Below are 17619 nucleotides of genomic sequence, written 5' to 3'. Positions count from 1 at the left end.
TTGTAAGAATGCATTTGTTTTATTGCTTGACCTGCCATTAGGAAACAACCTAAACCAAAAAGATTAGAACTGAGCACAAACAGTAAAGCAAACATTGTAAAGTCATCATCATAATAATAAAATGGTCCTCTGGCCACCCTATTCCCTACATAGACCACTTCCTCTTCCCTAAACAGACACCCTATTCCCTACATAGACCACTTCCTCTTCCCTAAACAGACACCCTATTCCCTACATAGACCACTTCCTCTTCCCTAAACAGACACCCTATTCCCTACATAGACCACTTCCTCTTCCCTAAAGACACCCTATTCCCTACATAGACCACTTCCTCTTCCCTAAACAGACACCCTATTCCCTACATAGACCACTTCCTCTTCCCTAAACAGACACCCTATTCCCTACATAGACCACTTCCTCTTCCCTAAACATACACCCTTTTCCCTACATAGACCACTTCCTCTTCCCTAAAGACACCCTATTCCCTACATAGACCACTTCCTCTTCCCTAAACAGACACCCTATTCCCTACATAGACCACTTCCTCTTCCCTAAACAGACACCCTATTCCCTACATAGACCACTTCCTCTTCCCTAAACAGACACCCTATTCCCTACATAGACCACTTCCTCTTCCCTAAACAGACACCCTATTCCCTACATAGACCACTTCCTCTTCCCTAAACAGACACCCTATTCCCTACATAGACCACTTCCTCTTCCCTAAACAGACACCCTATTCCCTACATAGTCCTCTTCCTCTTCCCTAAACAGACACCCTATTCCTGACCAGGGCTCTAGAGTAGTGCACTATAGAAGGAACAAGGTTCCATTTGGGATGCATCCCGCAGGCCTTGTCAAACATCAATGAGAGCTTGAAGGTCACGTCCCGAACTACCACCCTTTTTTCCCCCTCTCCTGAAGTGTGCACTTGCACACTTTTTTTCGTTGCATGGACTTAGCAACGCTGGAAACTTCCCTCCAGCCAATGCTTATACCAATCCCATGCTTTTAAATCTACGACAGGGAGTGTGCAAGCCAAGTGGACACAGTATGTGAGCAAGGAAGAGAATTGGGACAAAGCCGAAGAATTGGGAGCACGAAACAGAATCCTAAACCAAAAACCTTGACCCCTATTCCCGACTCTAGATAGGAAAGGATTGGATAGGGACAAGCCACATGGTAACAGCTCCACCGTGCCCTCTGATAGGTGGAGTTTGGCGCCACCTCGATGACACCGTGCTGCCCATCTGCCCCTGAACCTGCTCCAGAGACCATCCACGCCTTTGCCCTCCGACAGCCTCCCTCCGATGAGAGAGAAGTGTTGCATCTCGCTCATCTTAGTATCTGCGGTGTTGCTCGTGGCAACGTCATTTCACAGAGTCTAACTTTAAATAACAGACTAATTTTGACCTGGGCCACCAGGTGTGTGTGTGTGTACTCTATCCAATCAATGATATTACTTAATCAACTTAGTGCCAGGGGACAAATTAAAACCTGAGCTGTGGACCTCTGTTCTATAAGCCATGATCACATGACCGAAGGCAAAACTATAGTCAACGTCTCGGACTGTTTGGGTTCTCGTACATACTGCGCCTTACAGTTATTGTACTTACAAACAGTGGCTGTGTCGCACACAGACCCCGGTAAAGCTATAATGGTGATTGTTGTTAGTCAGTGTGTCAGAAACACCTGACTGACCGTCCATCTATAGACAGAACACTGTAGTTAGCAAGGTTTCAGAATGACGGGAACTTTCCCAACTTCCCCCAGAACTCCAACCAGGAAAATAACCTGACTTTTGCAGCCCTGGTTGTTAGACTGAATGATCTACAAATAAATTAAAAACATGGAATGAGACACAAACCACTAATATAAAAAGGGATAGAGAGGTGTTTGACACTTTGATTGGAACATAACACATCAAATCAGTATGTGAGAAAGAGATGACAATAGCCACCCATTCTAGATTCCCCCAAGTCCTCCCACTGCCACCCATTCTAGATTCCCCCAAGTCCTCCCACTGCCACCCATTCTAGATTCCCCCAAGTCCTCCCACTGCCACCCATTCTAGATTCCCCCAAGTCCTCCCACTGCTAGACTTCTAGATTCCCCCAAGTCCTCCCACTGCCAGAGTTCTAGATTCCCCCAAGTCCTCCCACTGCCAGAGTTCTAGATTCCCCCAAGTCCCCCCACTGCCAGAGTTCTAGATTCCCCCAAGTCCCCCCACTGCCAGAGTTCTAGATTCCCCCAAGTCCTCCCACTGCCAGAGTTCTAGATTCCCCCAAGTCCCCCCACTGCCAGAGTTCTAGATTCCCCCAAGTCCTCCCACTGCCAGAGTTCTAGATTCCCCCAAGTCCTCCCACTGCCAGAGTTCTAGATTTCCCCAAGTCCCCCCACTGCCAGAGTTCTAGATTCCCCCAAGTCCTCCCACTGCTAGACTTCTAGATTCCCCCAAGTCCTCCCACTGCTAGACTTCTAGATTCCCCCAAGTCCTCCCACTGCTAGACTTCCCCCATCAGATGTACAAGGGATTCATGAGGGCCATCAACCACTTCAGTAGTCAAGTTATACCAGAAGCAGTAGCATAGAATAACTTACTACTTCATTTGACTCTGGCCTCCATGAGAGAACATAGAAAACCATCAACTAACATTATTTCAACATTGGGTGCAGGGCATCAACTAGATACACTGTGTGTGTGTCTGAAAAGGCACCCTATTCCCTATAAAAGTGCACTACTTTTGACCAGAGCCTATGGGGCTTTATATATAGGAAACAGAGTGACATTTCAGACACGCACACAGCCTGACAAATAAAACAAATATAATTTATTCACACAAGACACCAAGGACAGTTGAACAGTAAAACTGTAAAACCACCAGAAATGGCTGAACCAGGAGATGTAGCAGGGCCGCGTCCATTCCATCCTGATCCGAGTTCTGAACCAGGAGATGTAGCAGGGCCGCGTCCATTCCATCCTGATCCGAGTTCTGAACCAGGAGATGTAGCAGGGCCGCGTCCATTCCAGCCTGATCCGAGTTCTGAACCAGGAGATGTAGCAGGGCCGCGTCCATTCCAGCCTGATCCGAGTTCTGAACCAGGAGATGTAGCAGGGCGCGTCCATTCCATCCTGATCCGAGTTCTGAACCAGGAGATGTAGCAGGGCCGCGTCCATTCCATCCTGATCCGAGTTCTGAACCAGGAGATGTAGCAGGGCCGCGTCCATTCCATCCTGATCCGAGTTCTGAACCAGGAGATGTAGCAGGGCCGCGTCCATTCCAGCCTGATCCGAGTTCTGAACCAGGAGATGTAGCAGGGCCGCGTCCATTCCAGCCTGATCCGAGTTCTGAACCAGGAGATGTAGCAGGGCCGCGTCCATTCCAGCCTGATCCGAGTTCTGAACCAGGAGATGTAGCAGGGCCGCGTCCATTCCAGCCTGATCCGAGTTCAGCTGGAGACGCGTCATCCAGGACGACACACCACGGAGGAAACAACCCTGCATGCCTCCAAAATGCCACCCCTATTGCCTATATAGTGCACTACTTAGTCAAAGGCAGTGCACTATAAAGGGAATAGGGTTCCATTTGGAACACACCCACCCCTGAACAGGGTTCCATTTGGAACACACCCACCCCTGAACAGGGTTCCATTTGGAACACACCCACCCCTGAACAGGGTTCCATTTGGAACACACCCACCCCTGAACAGGGTTCCATTTGGAACACACCCACCCCTGAACAGGGTTCCATTTGGAACACACCCACCCCTGAACAGGGTTCCATTTGGAACACACCCACCCCTGAACAGGGTTCCATTTGGAACACACCCACCCCTGAACAGGGTTCCATTTGGAACACACCCACCCCTGAACAGGGTTCCATTTGGAACACACCCACCCCTGAACAGGGTTCCATTTGGAACACACCCACCCCTGAACAGGGTTCCATTTGGAACACACCCACCCCTGAACAGGGTTCCATTTGGAACACACCCACCCCTGAATAGGGTTCCATTTGGAACACATCCAAAACAACAGATTGATTTAAAACAGTTCCTTTCAGAGGACTAGTCAATACATCTTTATACATCACAGTTTTGATGGATTCCTTTATAATGTCCATGAAAATAACAGCAGTAACACGTTGGACAGCGTTGGGCTCGAGAGAGGGAGTCTTACGCTAACCGTATACTATATAGTACATTACAAAATATTCATCAAAATTCTAAAAAAAAATGGCAAATGTCCAGTTGACAACAATATACTGTAGTTGGGATTAGAACAAACATGGGTTTTTCAAAAGACAACACAAATGGTTCAAACTAAAAATGGTTAGATAAATGTTAGACCCCAAACATTGAAAACACTTGAGACTCCATGATGGTGTGGAACCGGAATGCTTTAGGTTCTAATTGTGAATTCTAAGAGAGAGTGTCGATAGAACTCAACCAGGCACTTCTCAAAGATAAGTTTATAATGATGGTTCAGTCTTGTAACTAACACTTCAATGAAGGGGTGAAAAACACTCTCAGAAACATACCTCCCATGTCAAAAACATTAGAAAAAGATGGGGGTGTTTAGGAAGCCATGTATGACACTGGACAAGTACCAGCCAAGGGATGAAACACTATTAAACCCACCAGGGTTGGCATCAGAACGGTCCACATTCTTCATTCAACTAGAGAGGTTGAATTAACGTTGAGTTGTAACATGCTTTCCTCACAACCATCACCTGTTATAAAACCTCTTTATTTAGAAGCTAAATGGACACATGAAGCACAAAGTGAAATACTGAATATCCCTTAAGGACTGATCACCCCGTCCAGAGGAAGTCGATGTTCAGTCCAGATCTGCTCTCTGTGAGCAGTAAATAGGAGACTAAATGTTGTTTTCCCCCTTTCCTGAACGGAGCATTAACACACCTAGACACAATGACACGTATAAGATCTATCCCAGCGACCGGGGTGGGAGAAACAGGACGGGAAGGAGAGAGAAATGGGGGGGGACACAAGACGGGAAAGAGAGAGGGGAAAGAAAGAAGGGAAACAAGATGGGAAAGAAAGAGGGGAAAGAGAGAGAAAGAGGGGGGGGGGGGGAGAGAGAGAGATCGAATAACTTCCATTAGTGAGAGCAGCCACACCCCTGGACCTGGGACACCCTCCCTCAACATCAACCTCATGGTGTAAAACCACAGCCAATAGGGAGAGAGCAGCCACACCCCTGGACCTGGGACACCCTCCCTCAACCTCATGGTATAAAAACCACAGCCAATAGGGAGAGAGCAGCCACACCCCTGGACCTGGGACACCCTCCCTCAACCTCATGGTATAAAAACCACAGCCAATAGGGAGAGAGCAGCCACACCCCTGGACCTGGGACACCCTCCCTCAACCTCATGGTATAAAAACCACAGCCAATAGGGAGAGAGCAGCCACACCCCTGGACCTGGGACACCCTCCCTCAACCTCATGGTATAAAAACCACAGCCAATAGGGAGAGAGCAGCCACACCCCTGGACCTGGGACACCCTCCCTCAACATCATGGTGTAAAACCACAGCTTCTTAGTACCCTCAAAGAACATTCCAGAAAACAACTATAAAAAGTATAAGAACTCAGATCAGCCTTTGGTGGAGATCTATTCAAAACACCATTTCTCTAAAGATTGTGTCTTCCCCCCCAGACTCATGGTGTCTCTAGTCCAGACATTACAAGGTCTTCTGGATCCTAACCAGGACAGACTCATGGTGTCTCTAGTCCAGACATTACAAGGTCTTCTGGATCCTAACCAGGACAGACTCATGGTGTCTCTAGTCCAGACATTACAAGGTCTTCTGGATCCTAACCAGGACAGACTCATGGTGTCTCTAGTCCAGACATTACAAGGTCTTCTGGATCCTAACCAGGACAGACTCATGGTGTCTCTAGTCCAGACATTACAAGATCTTCTGGATCCTAACCAGGACAGACTCATGGTGTCTCTAGTCCAGACATTACAAGGTCTTCGTTTTGACCCGGTGCCAGAGAAAACACTGGGTTAACAGTAATGGAACCCCAGCGGAACCACATGGTAATTCTATTGGAACCCTGGGTCTGAACAGACCCTCTCGGGTCACGTTTGACCCCTCCCTGACCTGTTGCCATCTGAACCCTACAGAGACAACTCATCCTGCCTTCATAGTTGACATTAAAATACTAGGGAAATATTGTGCCCCCCCAACAGAGTTCATCACATACGTGTCAAATCAAATGAACCTGGGTTCACAGCAACATACAATAACACCAGTTCAACAACAATGACCCAGCCAAGTGATCTGGAGCCCCGGGTGGAGGGTTAGAAACATGAAGAAAACAAAAACAGATCATTGTTGGAACCCGTTGTTAAGGAAGGAGCCAGGGGGGACAAAGGAGGGAGGAGCCAGGGGGGGGAAAGGAGGGGCGGGATGGAGCGATAGAAGAAGAGGGACGGAGGGACTCAGACGGAGAGAGAGACGAAGCTGTTGTACTGCTGAATGTTCCTCTTCAGGATGTCTGAGCAGGGCCCCAGGACGCGTTCGAACCGCGGGCGGTCCAGCTTCACACACTTCAGAGGGCCGCGGGAGACCACGGTGGCAGCACGGGGGCGGTTCATCAACAGGGCGATCTCACCTGGGACAGACGGAGAAGAGGACAACTATTAGAAACAACAACACTGGAAGAGAAGAGAGGAAGAAAAGGAACAATGATCCACACAGCTCCACACACCCCCGACCTGGGACCAGGCTATCAGAGGAGACCCCCCCCCCGACCTGGGACCAGGCTGTCGGAGGAGACCCCCCCCCGACCTGGGACCAGGCTGTCGGAGGAGACCCCCCCGACCTGGGACCAGGCTGTCGGAGGAGACCCCCCCCCGACCTGGGACCAGGCTGTCGGAGGAGACCCCCCGACCTGGGACCAGGCTGTCGGAGGAGACCCCCCCGACCTGGGACCAGGCTGTCGGAGGAGACCCCCCCGACCTGGGACCAGGCTGTCGGAGGAGACCCCCGACCTGGGACCAGGCTGTCGGAGGAGACCCCCCGACCTGGGACCAGGCTGTCGGAGGAGACCCCCCCGACCTGGGACCAGGCTGTCGGAGGAGACCCCCCGACCTGGGACCAGGCTGTCGGAGGAGACCCCCCGACCTGGGACCAGGCTGTCGGAGGAGACCCCCCCACCTGGGACCAGGCTGTCGGAGGAGACCCCCCGACCTGGGACCAGGCTGTCGGAGGAGACCCCCCGACCTGGGACCAGGCTGTCGGAGGAGACACCCCCCCGACCTGGGACCAGGCTATCGGAGGAGACCCCCCCCCGACCTGGGACCAGGCTATCGGAGAGACCCCCGACCTGGGACCAGGCTATCGGAGGAGACCCCCCGACCTGGGACCAGGCTATCGGAGGAGACCCCCCCGACCTGGGACCAGGCTATCGGAGGAGACCCCCCCGACCTGGGACCAGGCTATCAGAGGATCACCGCTAGCGGATCACCACTACTGAGGTAGTCCAGTCAGTCCACTCACCAAAATAGTCGGAGGGCCCCAGTCTGCCCACCTCCACAAACTCTTCATTCTCTGACCGTCTCTGGAGCACAGCCGCTGAACCCTGAACACACACAGGAAGAGGAAAAACTCAGGGACAAAAAAGCACATAACCCCAGAATGACCTGTGAGGGTGAGAGGGCACAACACAGCCAAAAGTTGAGGTTAAAAGACTTTGTTGATGCCGTTTCCCTGACAGAGAGAGAGACAGAGAGAGAGACAGAGAGAGAGACAGAGAGAGAGAGACAGAGAGAGAGAGAGACAGAGAGAGACAGAGAGAGAGAGAGACAGAGAGAGAGAGAGAGAGAGAGACAGAGAGAGAGAGACAGAGAGAGAGACAGAGAGAGAGACAGAGAGAGAGACAGAGAGAGAGACAGAGAGAGAGACAGAGAGAGAACTCCCAAGCTCTTAACACGGAAAACAAAAGTGTACAAGTTGAAAGACAGCATCTAGAAATAAAACACTACAGAACAGGTCGGCGTAACATATTTCCCATGAGTCACTACAGACCCTGGTTCTCAGTGCTAGAAGAGTCACTACAGACCCTGCTTCTCAGTGCTAGAGGAGTCACTACAGACCCTGCTTCTCAGTGCTAGAGGAGTCACTACAGACCCTGCATCTCAGTGCTAGAGGAGTCACTACAGACCCTGGTTCTCAGTGCTAGAGGAGTCACTACAGACCCTGCTTCTCAGTGCTAGAGGAGTCACTACAGACCCTGCTTCTCAGTGCTAGAGGAGTCACTACAGACCCTGCATCTCAGTGCTAGAGGAGTCACTACAGACCCTGGTTCTCAGTGCTAGAGGAGTCACTACAGACCCTGCTTCTCAGTGCTAGAGGAGTCACTACAGACCCTGCTTCTCAGTGCTAGAGGAGTCACTACAGACCCTGCATCTCAGTGCTAGAGGAGTCACTACAGACCCTGGTTCTCAGTGCTAGAGGAGTCACTACAGGCCCTGGTTCTCAGTGCTAGAGGAGTCACTACAGACCCTGCTTCTCAGTGCTAGAGGAGTCACTACAGACCCTGCATCTCAGTGCTAGAGGAGTCACTACAGACCCTGGTTCTCAGTGCTAGAGGAGTCACTACAGACCCTGCTTCTCAGTGCTAGAGGAGTCACTACAGACCCTGCTTCTCAGTGCTAGAGGAGTCACTACAGACCCTGCTTCTCAGTGCTAGAGGAGTCACTACAGACCCTGGTTCTCAGTGCTAGAGTCACTACAGGCCCTGGTTCTCAGTGCTAGAGGAGTCACTACAGACCCTGCATCTCAGTGCTAGAGGAGTCACTACAGACCCTGCATCTCAGTGCTAGAGGAGTCACTACAGGCCCTGCATCTCAGTGCTAGAGGAGTCACTACAGACCCTGGTTCTCAGTGCTAGAGAAGTCACTACAGACCCTGGTTCTATTCCAGGCTGTATCACAACTGGCCGTGGTTGAGAGTCCCATAGGGCGGCGCACAATTGACCCAGTGTCGTCCGGATCTGGCCGGGGTAGGCCGTCATTGTAAAATAAACCGACTTGCCGAGTTAAATAAAAGGTTAAATAAAATCCAGAAAGACAGCCAGCGTATTGCAGAGATGATCCTACCTCCAGGATAATGAAGAACTCATCTCCAGGTTCACCCTGAACCACGATCTTCTGTCCGTCTTCAAACTGAACGTTCTCCAGAGAATCAGCTACCGTCAGCCTCTCCCACTTGTCCAGAGACTCTGTAGAGGATCACACACTAAAGTCAGCCTCTCCCACTTGTCCAGAGACTCTGTAGAGGATCACACACTAAAGTCAGCCTCTCCCACTTGTCCAGAGACTCTGTAGAGGATCACACACTAAAGTCAGCCTCTCCCACTTGTCCAGAGACTCTGTAGAGGATCACACACTAAAGTCAGCCTCTCCCACTTGTCCAGAGACTCTGTAGAGGATCACACACTAAAGTCAGCCTCTCCCACTTGTCCAGAGACTCTGTAGAGGATCACACACTAAAGTCAGCCTCTCCCACTTGTCCAGAGACTCTGTAGAGGATCACACACTAAAATCAGCCTCTCCCACTTGTCCAGAGACTCTGTAGAGGATCACACACTAAAGTCAGCCTCTCCCACTTGTCCAGAGACTCTGTAGAGGATCACACACTAAAGTCAGCCTCTCCCACTTGTCCAGAGACTCTGTAGAGGATCACACACTAAAGTCAGCCTCTCCCACTTGTCCAGAGACTCTGTAGAGGATCACACACTAAAGTCAGCCTCTCCCACTTGTCCAGAGACTCTGTAGAGGATCACACACTAAAGTCAGCCTCTCCCACTTGTCCAGAGACTCTGTAGAGGATCACACACTAAAGTCAGCCTCTCCCACTTGTGATCCTCTACAGAGTCTCTGGACACACTAAAGTCAGCCTCTCCCACTTGTCCAGAGACTCTGTAGAGGACCACAGACACACACTAAAGTCAGCCTCTCCCACCTGTCTAGGGAATTTGTAGCTGGCAGATGTTGATACACACTGGCCACAGGGGTGGCGCCACAACACCACACTCACTCAACAACACAGCAGAGGGGGAATGACAGGAAAGATCACAGGCTGGGTTTGTTTGTAGCGACTCGATTCCATACATAGCCACCTACACCAAATAGGTAGGTAAATAAACAGGTAGGTAGGTAAGTAAACAGGTAGGTCGGTAGGTAGGTAAATAGGTAAATTAGGTAGGTAGGTAATTAGATAGGTAATTAGATAGGTAATTAGATAGGTAAATAGATAGGTAAATAGATAGGTAAATAGATATAAATAGATAGGTAAATAGATAGGTAAATAGATAGGTAAATAGATAGGTAAATAGATAGGTAAATAGATAGGTAAATAGATAGGTAAATAGATAGGTAAATAGATAGGTAAATAGATAGGTAAATAGATAGGTAAATAGATAGGTAAATAGATAGGTAAATAGATAGGTAAATAGATAGGTAAATAGATAGGTAAATAGATAGGTAAATAGATAGGTAAATAGATAGGTAAATAGATAGGTAAATAGATAGGTAAATAGATAGGTAAATAGATAGGTAAATAGATAGGTAAATAGATAGGTAAATAGATAGGTAAATAGATAGGTAAATAGATAGGTAAATAGATAGGTAAATAGATAGGTAAATAGATAGGTAAATAGATAGGTAAATAGGTAGGTAAATAGGTAGGTAAATAGGTAGGTAAATAGGTAGGTAAATAGGTAGGTAAAAGGTAGGTAAATAGGTAGGTAAATAGGTAGGTAAATAGGTAGGTAGGTAGGTAAATAGGTAGGTAAATAGATAGGTAAATAGGTAAATAGGTAGGTAAATAGGTAGGTAGGTAAATAGGTAGGTAGGTAAATTAGGTAGGTAGGTAAATAGGTAGGTAGCATGTTGTTAGACTGTTCTCCAACTGTTTGAACAGCTTGTTGGTCGGAGTAGAATGTAGAGTGTAGAGTAGAGTGTAGAATGTGTAGGTCCTCACCTAAAATGGACACCTTGCTGAGGAATTCCTCATACATCTTACGCTTTCTCAAAGTGCTTCCCTGAAACACAGAGAGAGAGCGACGCAGAGAGAGCGACAGAGACGCAGAGAGAGCGACAGAGACGCAGAGAGAGCGACAGAGACGCAGAGAGAGCGACAGAGACGCAGAGAGAGCGACAGAGACACAGAGAGAGCGACAGAGACACAGAGAGAGCGACAGAGACACAGAGAGAGCGACAGAGACACAGAGAGAGCGACAGAGACACAGAGAGAGCGACAGAGACACAGAGAGAGCGACAGAGACACAGAGAGAGCGACAGAGACACAGAGAGAGCGACAGAGACACAGAGAGAGCGACAGAGACACAGAGAGAGCATGTTAAGTCCCATAATAACAGCCAAATGTGTACTAACTTCAGATTTAGCCCCAGACATCTGGTATTCCTACCATTGTTAGAGATGGCTGAACTGACACCGTGTGGAGGCTCAGTAAACTATATGGAGCTGATCTGTTCAAACCAATGTCTCCCAATAATGTTGTTGTCGGGGAAAAAATAACATTGTAGAATTTCATACAGTGCCTTGCGAAAGTATTCGGCCTCTGAGACTATCACAGTGCAGGTGCATTTATACGGAGACTTGATTACACACAGGTGGATTGTATTTATCATCATTAGTCATTTAGGTCAACATTGGATCATTCAGAGATCCTCACTGAACTTCTGGAGAGAGTTTGCTGCACTGAAAGTAAAGGGGCTGAATAATTTTGCACGCCCAATTTTTCAGTTTTTGATTTGTTAAAAAAAGTTTGAAATATCCAATAAATGTCGTTCCACTTCATGATTGTGTCCCACTTGTTGTTGATTCTTCACAAAAAAATACAGTTTTATATCTTTATGTTTGAAGCCTGAAATGTGGCAAAAGGTCGCAAAGTTCAAGGGGGCCGAATACTTTCGCAAGGCACTGTATATCTACATAGAGCTGAATTAACTAATTCTGCCAGTCAGTTGCTGGTCTCAGTCAGCCAGCCAGTCAGTCAGCCAGCCAGCCATCCAGTCTCACCATGAGTATCCTCCTGTAACTGTCCCTGTCGATGCCCCACAGTTTGACGTTGCTCTTGGCTCGGACCGTGGCGGCCCTGGGGGTCCCATAGATCAGGGCGAGCTCGCCAAAGCTGCCCCCCTCCCCAATATTGGTCACCCACTCATTGTTCACATATACCTGTGAGAGAGGGAGAGAGGCGAGAGGCGAGGGGGGAGAGAGAGAGGCGAGAGGGGAGAGAGAGAGGCGAGAGGGGAGAGAGAGAGGCGAGAGGGGAGAGAGAGAGGCGAGAGGGGAGAGAGAGAGGCGAGAGGGGAGAGAGAGAGGCGAGAGGGGAGAGAGAGAGGCGAGAGGGAGAGAGAGAGGCGAGAGGGGAGAGAGAGAGGCGAGAGGGAGGGAGAGAGGCGAGAGGGAGGGAGAGAGGCGAGAGGGAGGGAGAGAGAACAACAACCTCACCGATGGAAATAGCTTTCCGTACAGTATGAACTGTCAGTATTTTGTCTTACAATATTATGTATTTTTAACAAACAGATGTATCACTATATAGACCATAGACAGGTAGTCTGTACCACTACATAGACCATAGACAGGTAGTCTGTACCACTACATAGACCATAGACAGGTAGTCTGTACCACTACATAGACCATAGACAGGTAGTCTGTACCACTATATAGACCATAGACAGGTGGTCTGTACCACTATATAGACCATAGACAGGTAGTCTGTACCACTATATAGACCATAGACAGGTAGTCTGTACCACTATATAGACCATAGACAGGTAGTCTGTACCACTATATAGACCATAGACAGGTAGTCTGTACCACTATATAGACCATAGACAGGTAGTCTGTACCACTACATAGACCATAGACAGGTAGTCTGTACCACTATATAGACCATAGACAGGTAGTCTGTACCACTATATAGACCATAGACAGGTAGTCTGTACCACTACATAGACCATAGACAGGTAGTCTGTACCACTACATAGACCATAGACAGGTAGTCTGTACCACTATATAGACCATAGACAGGTAGTCTGTACCACTATATAGACCATAGACAGGTAGTCTGTACCACTATATAGACCATAGACAGGTAGTCTGTACCACTATATAGACCATAGACAGGTAGTCTGTACCACTACATAGACCATAGACAGGTAGTCTGTACCACTATATAGACCATAGACAGGTGGTCTGTACCACTATATAGACCATAGACAGGTGGTCTGTACCACTATATAGACCATAGACAGGTAGTCTGTACCACTATATAGACCATAGACAGGCAGTCTGTACTACTACTATATAGACCATAGACAGGTAGTCTGTACCACTATATAGACCATAGACAGGTAGTCTGTACCACTATATAGACCATAGACAGGTAGTCTGTACCACTATATAGACCATAGACAGGTAGTCTGTCTTCCCTACTGTACATAACAGTTGACCTGGCAGACAGAAAAAAGGGACGTACATCCATCTCTCCCTGGTCAATGACGTAGAAGTTGTCTCCCTCGTCACCTGGTGGAAAACAACAGCTGTGAGACACACTCTGACCCAGCGGTAATGTTGGTCATGTGATCATGTTGGAACGACAGCCAGGAGATTTTCCCTGGACAGGCCTCGTGGTCATTAAAAAACTTCCCATGATTTCACGGCAAAGTGAAAAAAAAAGGTCAAATGTCGTACCTTGCTGAATGACCGTCTCCCCGGTGATGTAGGTCACAGAAAACATGGCGTCGAAGATGTCGCTGTGAAGAGCGGAGGTGGTCGACACGGTGACAGGATCAACATTACATCGTACATTCACTGCACCAGGAGAACACTATTGTTTTAGCACACACTGGGGCGGCAGGGTAGCCTAGTGGTTAGAGTGTTGGACTAGTAACCGGAAGGTTGTGAGTTCAAACCCCCGAGCTGACAAGGTACAAATCTGTCGTTCTGCCCCTGAACAGGCTGTTAACCCACTGTTCCTAGGCCGTCATTGAAAATAAGAATGTGTTCTTAACTGACTTGCCTGGTTAAATAAAGGTAAAATAAAATAAAAAAATTTAAAAACACAATCCGCGAAACACAGTTCGTACCTTCTCTCGTTGTCGTCCAGGTGAGCAAACAGCACGTTCTTCTCAATGGCTTTCGCCAGGGCAGCCATCGTTTTGTAGTCTTTCGGGATAACCTGCAGAGGCAGAAAGGAACGGCTTCATTGATCACAAGCAAAACTGCCTTCAGTCGTGAAGATTGTTATTGATCAGATTGAAGTAGTGGCCGAGGCCCGATTCTCCACCCTTCTCCTGAAGTGTACACCCCTACACTTCATCTGCATGGACGTTACCATGGTAAAGCCAATGTTTTACCCACCCCCCCCAATCCTATGCTTTTAAAATGCATGATGGGTAATGTGCAAGGTGACACTTGTGGAAAAGGGTGGATGATCAGGAAATAGCCTAGAAGAAGTTGGTAGTAACAACTGTAGGGTCAGGTGCACCTGTAGCGATGCGTGATTGGCTGAGGGCTGACCCCCCCTGACCTTTCTGACGTAGGAGGCGGCGTCTTCCTCTGTGTAGACCTCGGCGCTGATGGCACCGCGCCGCCGCCGCCCCTTCACCACGGGATTCATGGGAGGAGACACCTCTTCCTCACGGGAGTCGGAGCGAGAGTTGGACTTCTGCTGCTGTAGGATCTGCTTAGCCTCCTCCTGGTGAGGGGGGCAGTTATAGTAGAATAGAACAGAGATCTTCTGCTGCTGTAGGATCTGCTCAGCCTCCTGGTGAGGGAGGGGGGGCAGTTATAGTAGAATAGAACAGAGATCTACTGCTACTGTAGGATCTGCTTAGCCTCCTCCTGGTGAGGGGGGGGGGTCAGTTATAGTAGAATAGAACAGAGACCTTCACGGGTCCACAGTGGACCTGGGGCTTACCCACCCAGACCCGATATACATAGATAATTATACTGAGGTCCGCTCTGACCTCCCCCGTTCGGACCCAAAAACAACTAGACACGCTCCCTATAGACCTGGTCGGATCCAGAGCCGGTCCGATCTGAGTGAGGAAGCAACAGAAAAATCCATTTTTTAAAACGCTTCTTTTCTTAGCGGGTGAGGGTCGCTCTAGCAGAGGGAGAGGCTGTAATGTGAGTGAGACACTGTGGAAGGAGGGAGGGAGAGAGACGAGAGGACAGCATAAAACCAAGCCGACCTGAGCTATAGTAGACCAATTGCTTGCCATAGCTGGTTAATTTATCATCGACTAGGATTATATTGTACCCCGTCTCAGCTGCATCAAACCCGGGAGAAGCTAGTTTAGCTAGCTAGGCTAACTGAGGCTGCGTGACCTTTCTCATCCTACATTTACAAACAACAACTCCATTCAGAATATGAAGGCCAAAGAGTTCAATCTTGGTTTCATCAGACCAGAGAATCTTGTTTCTCAAGGTCTGACAGTCCTTTAGGTGCCTTTTGGCAAACTCCAAGCGGGCTGTCATGTGCCTTTCACTGAGGAGGGGCTTCCGTCTGGCCACTCTACCAGAAAGGCCTGATTGGTGGAGTGCTGCACAGATGGTTGTCCTTATAGAAGGTTCTCCCATCTCCACAGAGGAACTCTGGAGCTCTGTCAGAGTGATCATTGGGTTCTAGGTCACCTCCCGACCAAGGCCCTTCCTCCGGTTGCTCCTTTTGGCCAGGCGGCCATCTCTAGGAAGAGTCTTGGTGGTTCCAAAGTCCTTCCATTTAATAATGATGGAGGCCACTGTGTTCTTGGGGACCTTCAATGCTGCAGACATGTTTTGGTACCCTTTGTGCCTCGACACAATCCTGTCTTCGAGCTCTATGGACAATTACTTCGACCTCATGGTTGTTGCTCTGACATGCGCTGTCAACTGTGGGACTTTATACTGACAGGTGTGCACCTTTCTAAATCATGTCCAATCCATTTAAATTTTACTACATTTTCTCCGATCAAGTTGTAGAAACATCTCAAGGATGATCAATGGAAACGGCATGCACCTGAGCTCAATTCATAATCTCATAGCAAAGGGTCTGAATACTTATGTAAATGGGGCGGCAGGGTAGCCTAGTGGTTAGAGGGTTGGACTAGTAACCGGAAGGTTGCAAGTTCAAACCCCCGAGCTGACAAGGTTCAAATCTGTTGTTCTGCCCCTGAACAGGCAGTTAACCCACTGTTCCCAGGCCATCATTGAAAATAAGAATTTGTTCTTAACTGACTTGCCTGGTTAAATAAAGGTTAAATAAATAAGGTTTCTGTTTATTATACATTTGCAAAAAATAAATAAATCTAAAAACCTGTTTTGGTCATTACAGGGTATTGTGTGTAGATTGATATGTAATCCATATTAGAATGAGGCTGTAATGTAACAAAATGTGGAAATAGTCAAGGGGTCGGAATACTTTCCCAATGCAGTATAGTTGTAGAACAGTATAGAATATATCAGTATTTACCTTCTTAGTAGAGAAACAGAGTAGAATAGAGCTCTATTACTGTATACCCTTCTAGTGGGAACACAGAGACTAGAATATAAATGAGTTGTATTACTGTGTACCATTAGAGAAGAGTAGGATTGGACTTTTCTGTCCACTGAGATGGATACCTGCCTTTGTTTACAAATATCAGCACACACACACACGACCCTGCCCACCCAGACTCACCTTCTCCAGCCTCTCAAAGTACTCTCTGAGGAAGGCCATGGGTCTGTCTGGCCGGGGGAGGTACATAGCTGTACGATGCAGTCCTTCAACAGCTGTTGGATGTTATGTTTCTGCACATACAGCTCACACTCCCTCAGACTCTCTCTCCTCCTCACTGCTCGTACTGCCCGACGCCATCACACTCACAACCTATTGACCTGGGGACACAGACAGAGATAAACACAGAGAAAACACATGCACAGGGAGACAGGGGTGTAGCAGGAGAGAGGGGGTAGTGTTTAATAAACAGAGAGAGAAAAGCAGGTGTAGCAGGAGAGGGGGTGGTGTTTTATAAACAGAGTAAGCAGGTGTAGCAGGAGAGAGGGGTAGTGTTTTATAAACAGAGAAAAGGTGTAGCAGGAGAGAGGGGGTAGTGTTTAATAAACAGAGAGAGAAAAGCAGGTGTAGCAGGAGAGAGGGGGTAGTGTTTTATAAACAGAGAAATGCTGGTGTAGCAGGAGAGAGGGAGTAGTGTTTAATAAAATGAGAGAGAGAGAAAAGCTGGTGTTGCAGGAGAGAGGGGTAGTGTTTGTATAAACAGAGAGAGAGAGAAAGGCTGGTGTAGCAGGAGAGAGGGGGTAGTGTTTTATAAACAGAGAGAGAGAGAGAAAAGCTGTGTAGCAGGAGAGAGGGGGGTAGTGTTTGATAGAGAAGTAGAAACAGAGGACAGTGAGAAGAGAACATGAGGGTGTAGAAGAGAAAAAGAGCACAAAATGATAAACAGAGTGAGGGAGGGAGAGAAACTTAACAAGGGGGTGAAAAGTGGGAGACAGTTATGATTGGTTTAGGAGCAAGGGTGGGCGTTTTGAGAGAGAGTAAGAGGGGGGGAGAGAGGGAGAGCGAGGGGG

The 17619-nt window shown here is 48.3% G+C and overlaps 1 pseudogene; it reads right to left on the bottom strand.

Annotated features, from left to right (window-relative positions):
* Positions 1-4731: 4731 nt before the first annotated feature.
* LOC135536087 (cAMP-dependent protein kinase type I-alpha regulatory subunit-like) lies at positions 4732-16924 on the bottom strand (annotated as a pseudogene).
* Positions 16925-17619: the final 695 nt, after the last annotated feature.

Source organism: Oncorhynchus masou, unplaced genomic scaffold (genome assembly GCF_036934945.1).
Source record: "Oncorhynchus masou masou isolate Uvic2021 unplaced genomic scaffold, UVic_Omas_1.1 unplaced_scaffold_554, whole genome shotgun sequence".
Classification (NCBI taxonomy): Eukaryota; Metazoa; Chordata; class Actinopteri; order Salmoniformes; family Salmonidae; genus Oncorhynchus; species Oncorhynchus masou.
Note: the sequence above shows the minus strand (reverse complement) of the source record. Positions and strands in the feature narration are given on the sequence as shown.